This window comes from Oxyura jamaicensis, chromosome 1 (genome assembly GCF_011077185.1).
Source record: "Oxyura jamaicensis isolate SHBP4307 breed ruddy duck chromosome 1, BPBGC_Ojam_1.0, whole genome shotgun sequence".
Taxonomy (NCBI): Eukaryota; Metazoa; Chordata; class Aves; order Anseriformes; family Anatidae; genus Oxyura; species Oxyura jamaicensis.
Window position 1 is genome coordinate 174,140,767 of NC_048893.1, and position 23,887 is coordinate 174,164,653.

The 23,887-nt window shown below is 38.2% G+C and overlaps 1 protein-coding gene across 5 annotated transcripts in view; it reads right to left on the minus strand.

Annotated features, from left to right (window-relative positions):
* The window catches only part of ENOX1 (ecto-NOX disulfide-thiol exchanger 1), a 366,706-nt gene that overhangs the window by 318,793 nt on the left and 24,026 nt on the right, over positions 1-23,887 (minus strand). The window contains exon 1 of one of the 5 annotated variants that reach the window (XM_035322339.1): positions 16,772-16,905. The exons of the other annotated variants lie outside the window; for them this stretch is intronic. The gene's annotated coding sequence lies outside the window, so the exon portion shown is untranslated. Of the gene's footprint in view, positions 1-16,771; positions 16,906-23,887 lie in introns of those variants that run through there. 5 annotated transcript variants of the gene reach the window in all.

Consider the following 23,887-nt stretch of genomic DNA (forward strand, 5'->3'; position numbering starts at 1 on the left):
TAAGATATTAAACAATTTCTGTGGGGAATAAGAACACTGGAGATTATTTACTTTGCTTTAATTACTTTGGCACATTGCTAGATTAGTTTTTGTACGCTACTAGATTTTCATACCATCATTTTACAAATGCAAAGAAGCAAGTTCATGTTCTGAATATTTAAAGTTTGCCATATCTGTATTATCTTGTCCTGTGCTGGATTTTCTGCCACTCAATTCATAAATAAATAAGAGGCTTATACCTTCACTTATAGCTTCGCTTTTGAAATTATTATTATTACAGTAATGCAAGCAGCAACCTTAATTTCTAGGTATGTCTTTCTGGCTTGCCTAGCATCTATCTACATGTGTTTTGACAAGAATCCACTGTTAACATATGCAATACCAGAATACTTGATAATCATGAAGTGTCACTCATGCTTTCCATCTGGATCACATTAGGTCATCCTCCATTCTCCTGGAACACTTTACTTTGATGGAAAATTGATAATAAGGCAATTTCCAGAGGGTTATAAGTTATAAAAAAAATAGTGTAACATTTGAAAGAAGTTTCCTGAAGGCTTTATGAAGTGTTTAATAGGCTCTATAGTTATGGACCATATTACTACACAACACTAATAAAATGGAAGTTTTAGGTTTTTGATTAAATAGAGCACAAAGAAACCTGCGATAAAAAAACAACACTTGTCTCACTGTTTTGATACTATTGTGAGATTTATGAGCCCCTGTGTGCAGGATTTAACTGGCCAACATAAAGATCCTGTCTTATTCTTGACTCTTTCCTAAATCCAAACTATTTCAAGATTGTCATTTGCAAGAAATACGAAATGTTCCTGTCTTGAAGAGGTGATTGCACCTGAAACAACTGGAGACAATACTATTTCAATACATTTAAACAACAGCAGTCTATTCATGTAACAAAGCTATATTAATAACATGATTGTGATCTAAAAATTCCCCAAACTAATTTGCCACATTTTAAGATTAGCAGATTTTGCCATAAGTACTGTTAAAGAGCTTTGGAGTTGCTTGCAGCACTAACAGAGCAGGGACTTTACTTTTTATTCTGTGTGTGTGCAGTGTCTAAGACAGTAAGTCCCATTATTATAGCTCCTCCATAAAGAGAAATCCAAAAAAAATTTAACTATCATAATAATTTTCATTACAAATTCTGACCAAATAGTAAACACCTATACACTCACAAACCATTTAAATTGTAGTGTACCCCGCAGAAGCTTGAAGGATAACTCCACACAACATGATGACAGAGTTAATTTATAGCCAACTGGGAGAAATTAAAAGGTTCAGGTTAATTATTGCTTTACAGCTGGGCTTGAGGCATGAAAAACAGAGCAACTGAGAAGAGTTCAGAGATAAGCAACTGCAGCTTCGGCTTGTCTCCTCCCTGCTACACTCAGGCAGGGCATCACAACAGGGCTCTTCAGTAAGCAAAGAGGCCACTTCAAAAGTCCCTCTCCTCCGATAGCTTGACTCTTTGCTCTGCCCTTCACTATGCTTCCCATGGCCAACACAGCCCCACAACACATGGTGTGCACCTCTCTTTATGACTGTGTCGCTGCCTTCTTTTCTCTGCTAGGTGTTTTCACCTTCTCCTTTCAAAGGCTGCCAGATTTTCAATGTGCCTGTCCTTCACAGTACAAAGTGAAGAGTGGATCCCATTCACCAAGTGAGCTGCAGAGAGCCTGTACTGTGACTCTCGTCAAAGCAAGGGAAAATGTAGATGAGCTCTTGGTAGAACTAGGCAGCATTATAAAAGTAGTAGTTTGACACTGAGGAAGATGGTTCATTGCCAAGGAAAACGAGAACAGCAAAGGCAAATAAAGGCTCTGGGAGATGGGTATTTATGGAGCTGTTCTTTTTCAAATGTGTGTTTTTTGCAGCATGCAGTGATAGAAACATGAAAGGAAACTACATTATAGTTTTTACTAAATTTACTGGCTACAGCAAGCAAAGAGGGAAAGTGAGTAGACAAAGATGGTCATACCTTTGTAGATATATTCCTATATATTTTGAATAATATGAATCTGAAAATAAAAGTTAAATCCTTAAAAACTAGTTTCAAATTACTTTAAAAAGGTAACATTTGCTGTAAAAACACAGATTGTTTGGCATGATATGTAGGAAACAAGCATCTAACCAGAACTGTATTTAAATTTTGGTGTCAAAGGTAAAAGGATCCTAAATCTTCCCATTGAAGGGATTCACATTTGGATACCATGCCAGGGTATGCTCTCAGAACCAAAGATAAAAAGAACCCAAGAGAGGATCAGAAGTACTTTTTCTATGGGAACTAGAATACAGAGTATCCAGTATGCTCAAAATTCCTTCAAAGTAAGGAAAAAAATCTGTAAATTAGGAGTCTTCCTGAAAAAAATAAATAAATAAATAAATAAATTAAAAAAACAGACAGACTAGATACTGAGATACTTCCTTGCTAAGAAACTGTACAACTTGGTTACTAGTCAGGCATCTCTGAAATGACTGTGATCCATGAAGGAGACCAAACCTGGGCTGATGCACTAGTACCCGGTCCCATGACTGTGCGTACGTAGAGGGTATCCCAGAGTATGGATACAATCTACCAGTTAATCCTTCTTAGGAAGCACATGTATTCTGGACCTTACTTAGGGGCTCAGAGGAAACACAGACAAGGCAAAGACCAGGAAAAAAATTATGGGAAATATCCTTTGCCACGAGCTCACAAAGAGCAGGAAGAAAAGATCTCTGGAGTTGGCCATTTGCTAAGATCAGGGAAATGTGGCTGTGTGTATTAATTCCTGGCTTTTTCCATATTTGAATAATGAGCTCTGTGCAGAAACCAAGGGCTTGCAGCAGGTTCAAGCAGAGCATCAATTATTTTCTTCTATAACATGCCATTAGCAGGACCTTCCACAAAGCACCCTATAGATTCTAAGTGCCTACAACTCCATCACTTAGAAGACAATTAGATCTGTGTTTAAGGTAAAATTTCAAGTCCTTACTATTTTTTTAATTTACATTTGCAAACTTGGGTGTCAAAGGGACATAGTTTGGTCAGCAGGATTTCCACATTCCTTGAACATGCACCTCAGCCAGCATTTCTTTGACCTGTTCTAGTAGAGCTTCATGATTCTCTAGTTGAATTGGCTCCAGCTCACCACCAGGTTTGGTGGAGGAGACAGAACTCAGTCTTTCTGTTGACAACAAATGTTCCAGGGTTGCACAAGAGTTGCCAAGAAGCACACAGCGATTTTTCTTCACTAATCCCAACAGTAGCACTGACACTGATTAGCTCTCAGAGGAATCTAGTTAAAGATCATGTCCTCCAAGCTGAACAGAAGAAATAATCAACAGGCAAAACAGGCAATGCTGTACTTTTTTTTTTTTTTTTTGAGATAAAACTTCAAGGACAGGGCTCTCTCTTTTCCCTCTCTCATGTCTTGCTGTTGTAGATATATAGACAGATGGATATAACACATTGCTGTGGATTTCTATTTAACATTATTTTCATGTTTATTTACAAAAACAAGATTAAAAAAATCTGCAGCATTGAAGTTCTATGTATAGAAATCTAGAGATAAACTTCAAAAACACAGAATAACATATATGTACTAGAAAAAAAAAAAAAAAAAAACATGCAGAGCAACAATCTACAATTCCCAAGCACACCATTTCACAAAGGGCCATACCACAAATTAAATTATATTTGAGGATTTCTTTTGCATTTTTAAAATAAAAATTATTTTAGAGAATATGGCATACAAGATGAGACTGAGATTTTTTTTTTTCATCTTTAAAAAGAGCATGTTAAGGAAAGATTTTGCTGTTGCCTATGCCTGCCTAATAGGAGGGTATAGAGAAGATAAAGCCAAACTCTTCTCAGAGATGAACAGTAATAACACAAAAGGCAACAAACACAATTTGCAGTAAGGGGCACTCTGATTAAATATAAGGAAAAAGGCAAATCACCATGAGGATGGTCAAACAATGGAATGCATACCCATGAAATCTGTGGGATCACCATCCTTGGAGATGCTCAAACTCCAGCTGGACAATGCCCTGAACAACTTTATCTACTTGGTCTTGCTTTGAGCAGGGGTGGGACTAGATGGCCTCCAGACAACTGCTGCAGCCTAAATTGTTCTGATTCTATGATTCTTTGCATAGAAAAAAAATAAATAAATAAATTTAAAAAAAAAAATAAACTTGTCAAAAAAAAGGCTGTTCAAGTAGGAAAACCTGATCTTTTGTAATATTTCTTTTTATCACTGGAAAAAAAAATGTAAAAATACAGCAATGTACTGCTGCTAATATCTTTCTGCATCTAATATAATAGAAATGCACCTCTATTGCATAAATCATATGTGACAGAACATTAGGTCTTTAAATAACACAGTGAACACCAGAGATCATGCAGAAAAGCCATCCTTCAGGCTGTTATTAATAGGAATCGAAGCCGCAGTATGCATCCTCCCACTAATTCCATTTGATTAGACATGTTATAGGCACACACTGGCCCTCTGAGCCTTGAAAAGGGAAAGGTCCCACTTTGCACATCTTTTCCTAGCACTGATGAGTGAAGCAGTTCAAAGAGAGAAATGGCACAGTTTCACAACTTGAGACTCCCGACTGAATGCCAACACTCAAGACTGGGATGGAGACTCTGGAGCTACAAGCACAGAGCGTTACGGTACAAGTGTAAGGGCCAGGACTTTATACACATACGGCGGGACACAAAAACAGATTACAGTGATTTGTGATTAAGGTCCAGAGGAGGACAAGAAATATGTATTCACCCATATTTACAATTTCACTTCTGCTTTATCTGGCTTTGATAAAACATCCTCCACATAAAGGAACTTGGCAACATACAAAGAACATGAAAGTCCTTGAGTCTGGCTGTGGTCCCATATTGCCACCACGGAGGTCCATGCTCAAGGCCCCATTCCTCTCTTTTGAAGGTAACATCAGAGAAGTAACTCCAGCTGGTTTAAATGTCAGCGTTAACTATTTTACTGCTGTTCATAATAGACATTGTGGCATTTCCCATATGCCTGCTGAGATGCCAAAAGTCATAGTTGCCAAAACTTGCAAGGTTCAAACCACCCCAGTGCAGTGGAATTTCTTTAACACAACACCCTCTTCTCCTAAGATCAAGCAAATCTCAAGTCTGGCACAGCGACCTCATCAATACAATGTAAAATCAATTTATTCAAATGGAAAATAAGTACTCAGAGATCAAGTGATGACAACACACCGTTATAACAACCACTGTCACTGCAGCAATTAGGAAGAAAAAAAAAAAAAAAAAAGTTTTGAAAAGATTTGCCAGGTCTATAAAGAATATTTTAACTCTTCCTATTTCTGATAAGATATTTTTCACTTTTGGATCTTAAAGATGCTGAGGAATTTGGTTTCCTTAGCAAGTGGGCAGCATCATGCAAATGAATGGACTGAGTGGAAGCAAAAAGGGGAACACATCTTTACACGCTGATTTATTACATTAACTGAAAAAAAATAACTTAAGTCAGAAGAGAGAAATAACAAATTTTTTGTGGGGATGTACAAAGAAGAATGATATTGAGAAGGGTCTAAAAGCTACCATAAAAACTATTTAAGAAGAGCATCAAGCAAGAATAGTGAATGCGTCTACTGGAAGCTCTGTGTGTCCACAATAAAACATTGGAAACAAACTGAAGGAGTCAGATATCTAAATAAAATAGCATTAAACTTAAGTATCAGAGACTTGAATAATCCACGTATCTAAAATATAAATATAAAGAGGTACTGTTCCTTTTTAAGGCCTGGCAGTGGAAAAAAGGATACTGCATTGTACATCAAGAACATATACAATTGATTGAGTTCCAGGCTGTAAAAAATCTGGATCTTGAGGAAACCTCAATGCACTTGTTACAAAGTGGGTTAGAGAATTAAAAAACAGGAACACTCCCATGGTGGGGATCTATTGCAAACCACCAAGGCAGGGAAATTAGGGAAAAATGAATTTTTGAAACAACTGGCAGAATCATCCATAGAACAGGACTGGGATAACGTGTATGTTAGCTACTCCCACATCTGGGAGTAGTTGAGAAAGAAACAGATCAGAACATTTTGTTCAGACAAAAAAAAAAAAAAAAAAAAAAAAGAGAGAGAGGCAGAATAAACTAAAGTCGGTTTTTGATACAGAAGCTAAAGATATAAGCCAGTAAAGGACAGAGGGGAATAGGACAGCTCTTCTAACGTCACTGTAAAGTAACTGAGTTCGTAATCCTGAGGATGCAAAACCAGAAGCACTTTTCAACAGCAGCCCTTAATAAATGATTAAAACACTAATGTGGGTGCTGTCTAGTTAGAAAAACACTCAGAAAACAATTGCTGCAATCACAAAAGAGCAGCATATTGAGCAGGACTCCACTGGCCTCTGCTTCACATCCAATGCTATTCAATATTTATATCGATAGCTGAAAGAGTGGAATAGAAAGTATGTTTATGATATTCATTGATGACACTGAGCTCCAAGAGACTCAAAGTACCTTGGAGGGCAGGATTAGAATTCAAAATATTATGGGTGAATTGGAGAGATGGAATTGGATTCAGGTCCAAATTGCAGACAAATTATGTTTACAGTTAACAGAGAACTAGTTGATACAGTCATTGGTACTTGGAGAATCTAAAAAGACTTCATCTGACTCTCGGTAAGACATCCAATTGTCCTAGGTCAGATGCACATTCATGTGTGCCAGCAACATGCAGTAATTCTCAGGGCCAGTTCATAGAGAAACATCTGTCAGATTGATTTTTTTCACAGCAATTCCTAAGGGTTAGAACTTGTGGCAGACACACAGACACGCTCACATCTCCACATCTCCACACAGTGTCTCCTCTTGGTGTCCCAGTACAAACCTCCAGAACCATTAGCAACAGCAAAGAAGATGGAGCTCCACTGAGCTCCCTTACGCGTTCTTGCAAAGGTTTAAGAAATGAGTACTGATCAAAACCATAGCCACATGGCAGGTCCTTTCTTCTTGCTTGAGAATGACTCTGAAGTGAGACCATAACTATTAAATTGTGAGAGCACAAATACCTTGCTGGTGCACCTCATTCACTAAAGCTCCTCTGATTAAATAATCTAGCTTCCCCTCTTTTTGTCTAAGTTTGTCTAAGTGCTTTCATAATTACTAATACATTCTAATAATTCTAATAATTCTAATAGTAGAAAAAAAATGCCACTGAGTATTGGCAAACAAACTTTCTTATGGTACCCACTACACTTACTTTACATTTTAGTGAAGGTGTCGACACTGTGTATGCATTGGCAGTAAAGATTTCAGAACTGAGACCCATTAGTCAGAGATGCTATATCTGCTTCTGAAGAAACCATCGTTAACAAATCTCATCTGGTCCTCAGAAGCCCTCTTGGATGCACTTTCACGAACACTTGAAAAAGGCAATCAGTTAAAATTTCACAAAATAAAGACAGATGACCACATGCATGCTAGATCAAACAGATTGTTGAGATAATTGAACTTGTCCTCCACCCAACTGTTTATAAAATGCAAAACCTAACTCTTTGCTTATTTCTGTGGGAGCAAAAACTTTAAAGGGTCTTCAGAATTTACATTTCAAATGGGTAAGCAGGGTCTTTTTCTTTATCCTTATTTATTTTAAATTATTCACCGTACTTCAAACACTCCAGGATATTCTTGCTAAAGTTAAGTGGCTGAAATTTATACAGCTCCACATAAAGACATTGAAATGCCTCATTAACTCTTTTTCCTCCCCAGGAATGTTCTCTCCAACAGATATATACATATCTATATCTATCTATTTATCTATAGTTGAGACTTTATTTTCAGTTTTCTTAAAATTAATTCAGTTCATTAACTTCTGAACAGCTCACACAAGCCCCTGCAAGCTGCAAAAGGCCCTTTTTAGCCAGTTTCCTGAAGCTCATGCACTAAGGACACAGCAGGAGGTCACTTTGTTCAGGTAAATTTCATTGCCTTATAGTAACGATAAAGTCTGGCTGTGCAAATGAGAAGTTGCATTTCAGTCTCAGGAAACTATTGTGTAGTTTCTTCTTCCTTCCCCCGTCCCATGTTTCCACAAGAGATGTTGGAATGTTGGATGATCTCAGATAAAGGTTCTGATAAATGATAAAATGTCCTGAGTACAAGGAGGAAAAGACAAGCTTCACAGGATAAAGAGAAAGAGGAAGAACATCTTTGCAAACAGGCTTGCTACCGAGAGAAAAAAGCTTTAAAGCACGTTCATGAGCAGATGGTAAGCTAAATAAAGAAGTAAGCAAAGAAGCAATCCAGATAAAGAAGAAATACTTGTTGGAAGAGGCCAAAAAGCAGAGGGCATTCAGAGCCTTCTCAAGCAGCTATACACCAATGCACAGAGCCTGATCAACAAACAAGAACTGGAAGTCTGTGTGGACGCAGTGCTCCAGCATCACCACAATCACAGATCTGGAACAGCATACATGACCAGAGTATTGCCCCAAATGCAGGATGTTGGAGAAGAAAAGGCAGAGACGGAAAGAACAGGGTGCTGTTTTTTCTTTTAAAAAAAAAAAAAAAAAAAAAAAAAAAAAAAAAAAGTCCTTGACTGTACAGTGCTCCAGCGTATGAAACCAGAAATGTGTCTGTTAAGAACCTCTAGGTAAAGAGCAGAGTTTAGACTCTGTTTCTGTTTTAGACCCCATGATTAATGGGATGAAATGGAAAAGTTTTCCTGTGAGCAACTTGTAGAAGTCTTCTGCTTGTAGACCCTCTTCTTCATGGAGGATTTCAGCTCCTTCAGGCATCTGCTGGGAGGAAAACATAGCACCATGCAAGTTTTCGAGGACGTTTCAAGACTGTGTTGATAACTACTTCCTAATGCAAAAGCTGGTAGGTCTGGTGAGGGACAATGCTTTACATGACCTGCTGCTTACTAACAGGAAAGATTTAGTAGTAACTTTGGTCTTAGATGTCAGCTTGGGCTTCAGCCAAGGTGAGCAAGTTCAGGATCCAGAATAAGACTGGGAAGCTGTAGTCAGGACTTGGGACCTAAGGAACCCAGGTGGCAGGTGGTAAGGAAGTAGTGGTGAAGTCACCTGGGTGGCATGAGATGGAGAAGTGCCCAAGATAGCTGGCTGATGTGTTAATGAAAATGCATGGAAAACTTAGGAATAAATCATCTTTGTTATGTAGGAAAGGGCAGGCAAAATAAGAGGCGAAGGCCACAGACAGCAGTTTTTGAGGTCCGTAGAGTACATTTGGAAAAAATTCCTCACTAGGAGGGTAGTGGAGGACTGCAACAGGCTACCCAGAACAGTGTCCATCAATGAAAGTTGACAGACCCTAAGCACTGCTCATAACAGTCCTGCTTTGAACAGGAAATTGGACTAGAAACTTCCAGTGGTCCCCTATAGCTAACATTACTATGAAACTATGGGGAAACTCACAGTCTGTTGATTTTGCCAGCAAAATCCATGGATTTTAATCTTTCCCCCCCTTTTTTTGTTTGTTGGTTCTTTGTTTCCTTATTTTTATATGTCACCCAACCTTTGAGAGTAGGATTAAATCATTTTGGCTGTACTGCAGGTGAGTTCAGTCACTTGAGCGGAGAGAAGTGAAAATGGGAAGCCAAGCCACCTGGTGAGCCTTACTTATCCAACTCTGAGGTTACTCACAGAGAAGGAAAGGTCTGGCAGCAAGCCAGAAATGCCAGCTTTATCCCACTGATGGTCCCCTGCAGCACGCAAGTTTTCAGCTCCCCTTTCAGACCATATTCAAAAGGTCCTTTCATACTGTTCTGCAGTACTGACCAGCGTCTGGCCCTTAACCCTCACAGCAGTCACTGCTAATTCCAAATCCCTGGTAATAATATATTAGGCACTAAAAATGAGACATGGAGCAAGTACATACAATGAAATATATCTCTGCGCATAACCCTTCTGAAATGTGGTAAGACAATAATACCTCAAAGACTCCAGTTATTCAGCTTTGTTTAATTTCTTTAATTAAAAATGATACTATATTCACCAGTACACTATTAAAACAGAACTTATCAAAACAAATACATGAATAGCTGCATAAAGAATACAGAACCTATTATTCTGGACCAAAGACGTGATTTTTTCTGCTCACTAACTCATAAAGTTAACTTATCTTCCACAAATTACTAAGATCTGGCATAAATTCTGGTGCTTCTTTTTCTCATATATTTTATGCCTTTATTCTTCTTTATTGACAAAAATTATTTTTAAAGTGTCATTGGAGACATCACTCAGGATTTCTTAACATGTTGAGCTGCCTTTTTACAAATTATAGTACCAAATAGAATTTACTTCCTTAGTCTATCCATAACAGTTTAGGACTACAGCAAATGGCTGATCTTATGACCCAAGTTGTTATTTGTGTATTTTTTTTCAGATGCTGCTTGGGACCTTCAACAAAGAAAAAATTCTGTTGGATTTTAGTCTCACACAGTATAAGAAAATCTCTCAGCAACTGAAACAATAATTGGTTTGGTTTTTAAAATAAAATCTGCTCCAAACACACTCTATACTATGCATTGTCAGTTCTTCTCTACCCTTCATTTCAACAGCTTTGTGCCAGTTTAAGTAAACAGATGATCTAGAACCTACAAATGACTGAATAAAGGTAATTCCTTGTCTTTCTGAATACCACTGAAATCCCCACAGAGGCAATGTTTTCTTCACTACTCTTTGAAGTTTGCCTTACAGAAATCATCATTCTAGAGAAGAAAAAAGAAGTATTTGTCACCTCTACAAAAAACTGTATATTTACTTAACTGGCAGTATGACATATGCAAAAGTTCTGATCTCTGGTTATTTACAATATGGTCTGAAAATATCTTTTTTTTTTTTTTTTTTTTTTTTTGATCTCATGGTGTCTTCAGAAAGTTAGAGTTTATTGTCATTTAAGATAATGGTGCCCCAACAAATCTGTAGCCTTCTGACAGAGTCATTGTTGTTCCCTAATGCACATGGTACTCCAAATCACTTCTCAGGAACATTGCCCCAGTCCTACATTCCACTGTAGAAACATGATGAAATATACAGGAAGTTTTAATGTATACGTTTTGCTGAAAGTCTTTCTTAAACAGATGTCAAATTTCAAATGTCCTCCTCATTCTCCACCAGTTTCTTCTGGGGAAATCAAAGCACTTCTGTCCTTAATCTCCTTCCATTCTCCATTCATGCCTTGTCACAATACAGCATCAGCAAACCAAAATTCCCAGGGGATGACACATAAATCCACTATTTCTGCTCTTGGCCTGCTGTTTCCACTAACCCCTTTTCCTGTAATGCTAACACCCCCCTTCTATTCCTTCTCCCCTCCCCAACATGAAATGTCTTGCTCAAGACCAGAATAAATACAGACCAGTAAAATAAAGCAAATAACTTCTTCCTCCTATCTCAGCACTCCATATCCTCCTCTAATCACTCTGGACAATATCACTGCCTTGCCTGTCATGCAAACCACAACAAGGATAACATTTTCAACTCTGACAGTCTCTCAATTCCCAGTTATGTGTCAGTTCTACATAACCTCTCTATGATACAGCCTTTCCTATACATTCGCACAGCTCATGTTCCTGGCCAAAGATCTCATCAGATCCATCAGCACAGGCATCCTCTCTGTACTTGACACACACAATCTTGCCTATATCATACCCTGTTGCAATGGTTGTTTTCCTTTGTCATTCACCTTAACCATGTGTCTCCTCTTTGCATCCCTGCCTTTGGCACATTGAGCACAATTTGTTCTCGCTTTTAAGGCTCTCTATGTCCATCACACACACGATGTATTTTCTCACTCTTTACAGTGATGTCAACTCTTCCAGTATTGCCGGCTTCCTCTGTCTACTATTTCAAGCAGAGTCCATGAAAAATGCTTTGCTGAGATGCCTCCAAAATATGTTTTTTTTTTTTTGTTTTGTTTTTTTTTTTTCTCAAGATGTTGAAAACTATTGTTTATCATGCTGGTCAATACTGTCTCATCATTCCCTTGTACTCCCCCATCTGTCTATAGCCATCTGTTACCTCTTACCTCATATTCCTTTGGTTGCTTTCCAAACCAGCTTGCATACATCTTTGTTGTGTATCTTCATGGTGTTAAAAAGAGAACCCTCATTCATGATTTGGGTTCTTGGGTACTAAGGCCAATCAATACTATCTATAGTCTATGAGATTTCATGCATGTGCATAAACAAATGAGGATTACTATGTCTGAGACACTGAGAAACAACGAGATGATAATGGTGTCAAAAGATGAGGCTGTTTTTGTTGATCCTAATCTCAAAGTCAACTAAACAGCCTTCTTGGTGATGTGAGAAGAAATACATCTGGGAAATTCAGAACAGAGCAAGGAAGGTTCATATTAGCTATACTGCTTGTATAATACATATATTAGTATACACATGCTCACTTACATACATACATTTTTGTGGCTATACACATATATGTAGTCAGAAAAACAAAACCTAATATATTTAAAGTATACTCTTGCTTTACATTTCAGCATATATCTTTCAAAGATGGCAACACCTTTTCAAATTTCAGAAAGTGCAAAATCATCTCTACTTTTAGTATCATTTCAGACAAGCTCAGTTCCAGCTAGAGGCTAGACTAGCAATGATTCGCCACTTATGAACCAGCAGATATTGCAGGGAGGCAAATATATATATATATATATATATATCACAATTTCATACACAATTACTTTTAAAACATTCTTAGCTTATGTTAGCTTCTAGCTTGGCAGGTCTTTTTTAAGGCAAGTAGTTTAATGACTGGTCAAGGACCTTGCAAAAATAACCAGACCTGATTTTTTTACCTGCCTGCAAATGATGATCAGACAATATCATCTTTAACTTCACCTTACCATCTCCATTTTAACAATCCTGTCTTACACACATGTGGATATAGGTGGGTGTTCTCTCACTGTCAGGCTGCTCTGAACATGTCACAGTTTGAGCCCAGGTCACTAAGCAAGAACTGCATACACTACCAACATAAATTACACTGAACAGCAAGGGCATGCATGCATAGTAAAAGACAGCATACACTTAACTGGTTGTGTAAGACAGTTTAACTCTCTGCTTCATGAACCAAATTCTCCCTCTACAACATACTAGGAAGGTTTCCCATCTCTCCTTGTTAGTTCCTTCTAAGTCATTATTCTATACGTTCAGAGCAGGGGGAAGAAGGCTGCAAAATGGCAAACATCTAAGGGAAATACAAACAGTGTGGAACAATAATGGAAGTGAAAAAAGTGAGAATAGGAACAAAATGCTTGCAGGTTTCTGTTTTCCCTTGAGAAAATCCATCGCAAAACATGAATATTAGAAATGCTAGACTAAATCCTGCACTAAAAGCCTTTAATGTTGTAGAGGTTACAAGCCACATTCTGCCATGGTGTGTGCTGCATGCCTACACATAACACGTGTATGCCCAAATGAACTACAATGAAATATTCAAAATACTGCTCCAAAAATACATAATCACCACAAATAAGTGCCTCTGGTCAGATAGGTGGATCCTTGGCATTTACAGACCTACAAAAACATGCAGGTAGTTGTTTCACTTGCTTAATCCCAAGAGAACGCCAGAAGGCAAACGGCTTTCAGGCATGAAGTGTTTCTTCTTGTTAAATCGTTGCCATTGTGTTAAGCACAGTTTTGGTATAAAGCACACCAGCCACATTTATAAACAGAAAACAAATAGAGATCAACTATGTGTCTTCTCAAAATTGGCTGATGATATCAAAGTAGCAAGATGCAGGCACAAGAAAAAGAATATTGAAGTTCAATTTATTTTGAATTAAATTACTTTGCCAATCTCTGAAACTCATTTAGCAAAGTGCTCTGCTCCACCAAGTATATATCAAGATATGAAGTGGTTAAACATATTGGAAAGCATGACATTTAAGATTATTGTCTGGTAAAGAGATGACCTTTATGAAACAGCTACACAACAGAAGGTAGAGCTACCGAACAGAAATATATATATATATATATATATACTTTTTAACATACAATAGCAATGCAATTAATAACACACATTACCAGTATTAAGAAAAAAAAAAAAAAGAAAGAAAAAAAAAAAAAAAAGTAGCAAATGCTTGAATTTGGACCATTCATTTCAACATGCTAACTGTTTTCTTTAAAGAAGAATCAAAACCAGAGGAGACAAACTGCATTTAACAGCAGACATTTTAGCTATTGAAAATGACAGGAAAATAAAGCATGCCAAGATTTCTATTTTTTAAAGAAGTCATTGAGTCAGAGAAAAATCTACATTCAAGTATTAATAGTTCAACACAAATTCGCAGCAGCATGCAACTAGGCAAATCAAAGATAATGACAAATACTACATCTGACACTGTCCTCAACTAACCCTATTGTGCCTAAGGACTATAGCATGCATAATATATACAGTCACATGTATTTTTGGACACTAATGTAATAGACAACAACAAAATGAGCTGAATAGCTAATTATAAGACCTGGTTTTCAACTTTAACTCTATGCTTTCCTTTTCTGAATTTAGTCAAAGCTACAATGCTAGTTACTTTTTCTGGGACCCAACAATTCAGTTTTGGTACTCTCAAGACTCCTTATTCTCCACTTTAAGGACAGGACTGTTCCTGTACAGAATAACCATTTTATCTAAAAAAGGGACAGAAAGCCTACCAGTGAGGACTGAAGAAATCACCATTCTAAGAAGGAAGAAATGTTTGTGGAAGCAGAACTGTCTGTGCCTCCTGCCAGCCAAACTACGCAAGCATCGTGTTGTTCTACTCAAGGCCCTCAGTAAACCCACGCTTCTGAGGCATCATGAAAATAGTCAGCCCTTGGCTGAGAAATTTGCTAACGTGCAGCTGCATGTGAAATTCATTCACACCAAAAGGTTATGTGTTTAAAAATGGGCTAAAATCTCTAATAGGATCTTGGCAAATACACTTGAGGTACTTTGAAGCCTGAGGTATCTCAGTGAGAGTGTCTAGATCCAGCAATATTCTTACATGTTTGCTGAACTGAGCTCCGAGTCATACCAAGCCCATAAATAAAAAAAGAAACATGATCTTATTAATCCCTTTAGCTTCTCACAAAGGCAGGTCTTCCCAGAAAATAGCAGCAAAAAAATAAAAAAATCCTTACCTACATTAAAGGACCCTAGCAAGAGCATGAGCTATCATTACTAAGGCAACATGCAGGTAAGCCCCAAGAATCTCAGATTCAGAAGGCAATGTCCTGACCTAGCAAGGTCAGCTAGGCTTGCTCTCCCCTCATCCTTCCTTCTCATGCTCTATCTGGGGTAGAAGAACCATTTCTCAGTAACTGGATTCACACATCCTTCCACTGAACCCATAGCGGCCAAATTAGATCATTCCCCAGATTCTTTCCTAACAGTTCATGGAAAGCTTTTCTTTCTCTTTGTGGATCACGGCGGCATTTCCCAACCTAACCTAACTAGCATGTGGGAAATACTATGTTCATCTCCTCCAGAATTCAGTAACCTATTCCATTTGTAACCAGTGTGGCAAAAGCCACAAGGTTTCTTAGCTTCTCCAGACAAAAGAGCACAAGAAGAGGACTAGATGAACTTTCTTTGGCACAGCCTCTTTCAGGAAGCTGCTCTTTCCAGGTTGAGGAAACCAAAGCTGATGGTTGAAAAACAATAAAGTTTGCAGTTCATTTCCCCTTCAGCAGCTGCATATGGAGGCCAAAATGTATGCGCAAGGCTGAGAGGTAAACAATGGAGATGAGCAATACATACAGTGCACACCATACATACATACAACCCCTCAGTTTTAGAATACTTAAATTATCCTCCCTATTTTTAGTGGAACCATTGGCTAGGCTTCTGGATACAAGAAAATAAATGTTCAGGATTCTAGCTGATATTTACATCTATCCTGGGCAGCTACAGAATGACATATGAGCATGTCTGCAAAGCTGAGAAGGAAATGGTGCAGCTTTGGAAAATTAGCAGCTGCTGACCCATAACTAATTTGCAATAGCAGTATTTTCAAGCTCATTAATGAAGTAGGCTATAGAAATCCAAGATACTGCATTAAAATGTTAAATACAGAAAAGGCACCTTCCTAAGCAAATCATCAGGGCCACAGTGTTATGGATGCTGTCTATAAACTTTGCAACAGACTGAAAGAATGGAAATGAAAACTTGTAATATGAAGCCTGTTGGGTTTTCATTACTTTCTCTCTATATGCTTTCAGCAGTAACTTACTAAAAGGGCATTTTATTATAAGTTGATAGGTCATTTTGTGAAACTGTGGCACTTTAGTCAAAAATAACTCACCGAAGAAATGCTCACTGAAGAAACAGCATGAGTAATAGAGCCACTTACCACACAAGTAAATAAGTGCAGATTTTTCCTGCAGTAACTAACCACATCACAGAATAGTTCAAACTTTATTCCACATATATACAATATCGCATTTTAAAATGTTGCTCATGTTTGTGCTGTTTGATCACAAGTATCTGTGAGTGTGAGATTTCTGATTGCTGTCTTTTCCTTTGGGTGATGAACTGTACTGTCAGGAGCCATCACTATTAATTGCAGAAGTTTAAGTCTTTGAATTTACGATCATTACCAGCTCAGGGCATCAAATTTTGAAAGTAGTGCACATCTGCTGAAAACCTTAGCAGTGATTGACTTGTTATAAAAATTGCTTTGTGAAGACTAAAGAACTTGATTATACTGGTGCTGCATTGCATTCATGTACTCACCACTAGTACTTCTCTGCACAACTCCAAAATCTGACTCTGTACGCTGCTGCCTTTTAGGTACTTCTCCTTATTGACTCTGTTATTTGCTGTATCTGCAAGGACACCTTCTCTGTCCTTCTGCTTCTTCGTGGAAGGATTTCTTTCCTTTCCTCTGTCTTCATCATCCCCTTGTAATGCCACCAAGAGGCCACTAAACATTTAATCTTTGGAGCTTCTCTGCTTGTCCCAGAGATATGTCACACATTTTACGGTTGATAATGTTCTTTCCCCTGTGTACACAGGATGTTTAGTGTAAAGACTGAAGAAAAGGGTAAATAGCTGCTGTACTGATTCCAGGCTTTGTGGCAACACTGATAAAGCACTGCTTTTCTAAACAGCACTGGAAGACTTATCAGTTTTCTCTGTGTTATGATACACATGGAGATCCTAACACATGGCCCACCCTACATTTCTGTTGCATACAGTCCATTTTAACACGAGGTTGTTAGTGACAGGTAGGTAACTTCTTGCATATTTTTAAGACAGTCCTTCTTGCATATTTTTAAGACAGTCCTCAGGCATTACATGCTACCAAGAAACAAGGAACTCATTCAAGGAATTTACCAAACAGACCAGGTTATGTACCTATCAATATACTTCCTCAGAGATTATGAAAACATTATGGCTGAATACAGGTTTCTTGGAGAAAGTTCCTGTACATTGCTACATTCATGCTGGATTTATGCCAGAAGTATAATTACTGCTAGTTAGCAATATGCCTTATTATCTCAAAGCAATTTTTTAAACATCTAATTCTGGAAAATGTCCCCCACAAAATATTAAGTCTGATGATCAAATTTGCTCTGCTTTTTCCCCTTACTTGATGATTCAAAATTATGTTTTTATCACGCTCCCTTTAATTTGAAGGGAAATTATGCAACTGTGTTACCACTAGCCTGACCTTGTAAAATAGGAGGGACAGGTCTCTCAGCAGGTAGAGGACGGGATGCAAAATGAGATTAAAAGATGAAGCCACCATGGTTCTTTCATTGAGAGGATCTGAAACTGGCAAGTCAACAAATGTCACTATGCTGAAATTACCTTACATGGATGTGTCACTTTGAGAACCTAGAGGGTGGGAAGAGCAGACAGGCCCCAGAAACAAAGCCAACTGAAACAACAATTAGAAGTGTTGTAGTTTCTATCCATGCAAGGCAACTGCCACTGAGTATATGAAACTAGATGTTGTTCGTCTTCTCCATACAGTCCTAATGCATTATCATGCATAAAGCTTACTTGCAGAAGTGCCTCTTTTCAGTGCTGCTTTATTGTGTTCTTGCTGGCAATTAGGATCTCTCTGTTCCTCAAAGCAGAGACAGAGGAACTCTTTGCCTTACCAAGACACGAAGATCTTCTCATCTGGTTGATGGTACTTAGAGGCTATAACATCTTTAGCACTTTTATAGTGCTAACAACATACTGATTTTTACTAGTGCCTCCTTAATTAAAATGCTTGTCAGCTTCCCTAAGCAAGGTAAGTGCTTGGGGTTTTAATGGGGTACAAAATCTCTGCTCAGCTCAATGTGACTAATCTGAGTTTAAGTCCATAATGCCAGGTGCACCATTTTCACTTTTCCAGCAAGAGATACTTATTTCAAGAAATAGATCTTCCTGAACATGCAGTTCAGGAGTGGAAATACCGTAGAAGAAAAAAAAAATCCTTGATAAACTGTTTTGTTGTTGGTGGTGGTTTGCTTGTTTGTTTTTTAATGGGGAGAAAAATCAGAGTTAAAAACAATAAAAGTGCCCCAAATTCCAGCAAGTGGGAAACATTGTTTTTGTAGACATTACTTGGGACTCTTGGGATAAATACCAGGACAATACAAATCAGCTTGGTTTATTTATTTTCTTTCTCTTCCCTCTTCATCATGGTGTTTTCGCCTTCCCTTTCCCTACCCCCCCCCCCCCCCCCATATATAGACATTTTAATTCCCTGACCTCTATTAAGTCTTCGCCTTGATTTTCAGTGTTCTTATTTTGTTTCTTCTCCTCTTTCCCTGAACAACCCAACTCTTCTTTAATGTCATTGCTTCCAGAAATAAAAAGAACCCCTACTAAAAAGATCTCCAACCCATTTGTAAAATGGAAGCAACTTCACTTAACAATTCTCTATAGAGATTAATAAAGCTTCTCTAGGGACAAAGGTGGTGAATCACCTTTTCAAAAAAATTGCACCAATTAGTAAGAAAGTTTAATGAGCAATATTATAATTTAATAGTCATACCAGAGGGCTATTAAAATATAGTATATTAAAACTTCTTATTAGCTACTGCGATTTACTAACCAAAAGAGTTGATTGCTAAAGATGAGCAATCAAATTTTAAGCAGCAAGATTTCTTTGCTGTCCTGCTGCTCCGTCAGCTAAAATGCATGGATGGAAGGGGTATCTGCTGTAAAATGGACAACGCAGCAAGCTGTCAATTTCATGCCACAAGGAAACCTCACTTCCCTCTAACTTTTTTCCTCCCAGATTGATTAAAAGAAAATACACATACACCCCTACCTTCATAAGCCATGCTCTAGACAGAATCATTCCCGTTACTTTGAAAACAGACTCATCAAGTTCAGCTGAACTGCCTCTGTTCTTAAAATATCCGTGCATGTGTTTATAGTCTTAAACTGTGTAGTATTCTCAGGATAATCAAAATTGATGTACAGCAAATCTCTTCTATATTTATTTAATGTTTTGACATCTCAGGAGAAAGTGTTAAGTGAAATGACAAAGCCCAAACAGCAACAAGAACAAATGCACTACTAAAAAGGCACACAAACTATTACAATGAAACAGTTTAGTTAAGGGCATATGAAATAGTGAATGCATAAAAATAAATGAGGAAAGAATCCCCTTGGAAACAAAATTATTTCAGTTACAGCTTATTTTGATCCCTTTATGATGCATATACATTGTAAATGAAAAAACTTGCAAATTGCCAGATAAAAGATATATCAAAGGATCTTACCATTCCTACTAAGTGACCAAAACCACATGATACTTATAAGACAGCACTTTGTTGATTCAAAAGAAAATGTTCATTAAAATAATAATAATCATCATCATCTAATTGCATTTCACTAGAGAATCTTTTGAAATATCAAGTACAACGAGTATCATATAATCTTCTGCTAAAACTAATTAAATACCATATAAGTATATTGCATACACAAACATGAAAGACTTCTTCAAGGTCCATTTCCTATATATTTTCTAGCAATCAGAAGTGTTCATTGCAGGCTGAATCCAAGACAGCAAGAGCTGTCAATGGGCACACTTTACCAAAGTCTGCAGCACTTTAAATGAGTTCCTGTGCCTCCCAGTGCATGTTCAAATTCATATTTCTACTCTTTGACACTTCACTTGTGAATAGTGGCCAAAAATATCTTTTCGTCATTACTACCTGGCAGAATTTCACCTACTTCACTCAGACGCAGATGTGATCACAGAGATCCATTCCACTGTCACTTCTCCATTGAACTGCTGTAATGTTTCCTACTTGCCTCTGACAATGGAAGGTACAGCTCATAAAACATGCAGCCATATGTCTCCAAATGGGAACTAGTGGATATGGAGTGGGTAATATATATAATATTAAAAAGTCACATTTGTGTTGCATGCTTTAAAATTCTTCCATAACTATAGAGAGCTTGGGTCTGACTATCCTCTAAGAAATTGTCTTCACACAACACTAAAAGTAATGTTGATTAAAACTGATAAAAAGTGACTGATAAAACAGCCTACAATACCTAACCTCAAGCTGTTGGGCTGTGGCACTTCCAGTGAAGACTGCTAGAAAATCTGAGTGTAGAATTGCCTTCTTTAAGAAGAAATGCAGGATTTTGCAAAGGCCTTGCCATACCCGAAGCCACAATCCCTTAATTAGAAAGTTCACTTCCTTGCCCAGCTGACCTCTCAGCAAGGAAATAATGGATGAGTGGACAATGGTCTCTGCACAGGGAGTACAGAGAGAATGGCTCTAGAGCAGAGACTTGTGTGCATGCTGTCTAGACTAACACACTAAAGACAAATGTATAGACAGACCTCGCGTTGCAAATGCAAGTAAAGAAGCAGTAGTCTGAGCTCTGGCCATAAACCACATGCAAATCTGCACTAGTCTATGTAAAGTCCCTTGAATCTAAGCCAGCAGAGAAGAGAAATCTAGAGTTCGCCTTTAATCGAAGACATGCCAGCCAGTCCAAATCAGGAACTGGCAGTCAGCAGCCTACAATAGCTGACATTTATTTCTCTCCATTTTCTAAGTGGTTTGCAAAGATATACTTGTGGGCAAGCCGCTGCAACAAGCCAGGCTGTACCAAATAGAAATGTGTACAACTATAGTAAGATTCTTGTCAATGATAAACAGTTGTAGTCATGCAAAACACTGACAGAAACGGGAATTCACAAGTGGTGTCCTTGAGGACTACACGGAGCACCCCCAAAATGAACGCCCTCCTGCTAATCAGTGCCAAAGTTGGGAACTGGAGGGGGGGTGAGATGAGATAGAAAGAAACTCCCTCTCTCTCTGCCAAGCCCTCTACTTGTTTTAACAAACGAGCCATTAGCATCTCCAAATTATCTGGCCAGAGCTACAGCCAGCTCACTTTCATCCAAGACCAGGCCACAGCCAAACATTAGGAAATTACCAGCTGGGTCCAACACTGAGGCAGCAGGCCTGCATATCATCAGCACCACAGCATCAATGAATCCCAAGCTGTGCTCTCCTTCACCACCTTTGTCTATACACAAAATGCACGTGGGCAACTGCTCGCTACAAAGCCTAAAGGTATTGTTACTGTCCTCACTCACCAGGATCTCCTCTGAAGGAACACGGGAGCAGAAAGAAATAGGGCTACATAAATATAGCTCTAGGTAACCATGCAAGAATTGTTCAAAAACAGTGAAGACCAGATCTGTATTACCCCTTGAATTAGTGTGAACATCTACAGCAGTCTTTTCTAAGATAAGTCAGTCTGAAACAGTACCTACTGTTGCACTGCACACAGACGTGAACTCAACTAACACAGAACAAAGAAATGAAACTTCCCCAACACTGACAAATACCTCACTGCCACGTCTTAATCTCTTTGTCCCAGAAAGAGAAAGCAGAGACAGGGCAATTATTTCCAATGGTACATAACTAGTTTACGTGAAGGTAGTAACCACAAGGCATATAAGAAATTCTGGTTATGCAAATAGATTTTGTGGTGCTTCTTAAGCTTCTGCTTGTTTAAACACCCTCTTAGTTAGACATCTTGGTGGGAGCTCCTACACATTAAAGACAGTGACATCTTACATTTTAAGGAAGAGAAAAAATGTTTATGTGAATATGCAGTACAGTACTCCAACTGAGAACCTCAGATTTTCTAAGTTACAAGGCAGTCTACATTACTTAGTTGTAAAGTGCTATACCTTTTATGACACTGCAGATTACATAGGACCCAGGGCAAAAGAAGCCCTCACATTAAAAACAATCAGATTAGCATAATATGAGCAGAAAAGAAAAATGCAGAAACATTTGGGGAGCTTTTAATTTTTTTCTTTAAAGCATTTCAACTCCTCCAGCCAAAGTAAACGCATCACAGATTAGTTCTCAGAAGTGCCCTCAGCCAAAAAGTAAGTTATTATAACATGGAGAATGATATCAGGAACTAAGTAAAGCTTTAACAGCCTCCACAGAACATAATAGATGTGGGGGACTCAGAACATAGACTGAAACAAGCACACATTAAAGTTTTCAGACCTAATAAAGACATTGAAAATAAGGTGAGCTAGCAAGAACACTACTAATGCATATACCTCTTAGTGCCATTATGGAATTAAGAATGTATTATGCTAGTTTTGACTCATACAGTTCCTATTAAATTTCCTATAGAAATGGCTTAATGAAATAAATAGCTCCCCTTGAACCCACCTAAAGGCAGCAACTACTCTTGCTGGTGCTGAACCAGCAAGGAAATATGTTGTGTCAGCATCTTGGGACGCTCATCCCTGCCAGACAGCAACCTGCCATCTACAATGGATTGAACAAAATTATAAGCCCCAACCATTAAAAAACAGTGACTTCTTTACAGTGAGATTTATGGGAGGGGATAACAGAAAAAACTTTCTCACAATCATTTTACTTTGGAATAGAGCTTAACATTTCATTTTCTTCCTACTGATTCTTAAGAGATTTTCCAATTCACAAGAATTGCTGTCTGGGATTAGACCAATATCCCACTGGCAGTAACCAAACAACAAAAGAAAATACACAGATGAAGCAGTTAAGGAATAATCTCTCTTCTTGGAGTTAAGAGGAAGCTCCTTTAGTGCCCACCCACAGGCACAATCCAAGCTTGATCCTGGTTAGTCTGATCCCAACCTGTTGTCCTAGTCCATTCTCCCTGTGGTCTGAACGTCACCTGAGTGAGCTAACTGAGTCCAGGACAGGTTGCCAGCACCAGTTCTGCAATGTCCCTTTCAGATTTCTACACTCCTCCCAGATCAATGGAAAAGATGAGCCCCATTTCCAGAAATGTTCCCCTCTACTTGCAAATAGGACAGCAGCAGCTGCTATCAAATACATGGTAAAAAGAGAGCTCACTCACTTCTGAGTCTGAGAAAATTGCCTTCAAATTCAGTCCTAAACATCCACATAAGATGTATCCTAGAGGCAGTGTTCTGCACCTTAAGTTAAGATAGCTGAACCTCCTAGATGCTGATCATTTGCTACCTCATTTGGCCAAGTATTCCACCTATTTTCAAATTATTCCACAGTGGCATACAGTTGTTGATGAAAGGCTGAAAAGAAGGTGCTGTTCACCACTTTCACAGTATCAGAAAGATATTCCACTTAAATTGCTGATCTCAGATGAAGGACATGAATTGAGTACATAACCATCCTAGACTGTTTGTGTAGTCAAGATGTCACCCACGCTAAGATTGATATCTACACCTATAGATATAGACCTAGAAAGGTATCTGTCTCTCTCCATACAAAGGAAACTAGGGTGACTTCTAAAAAAAGGCATCTTTCTTAAACACTTTACGTGTTAGCTGGGATGAATTCAGGCTATGCTTCCCAAAGATCCAAACTACCTCCT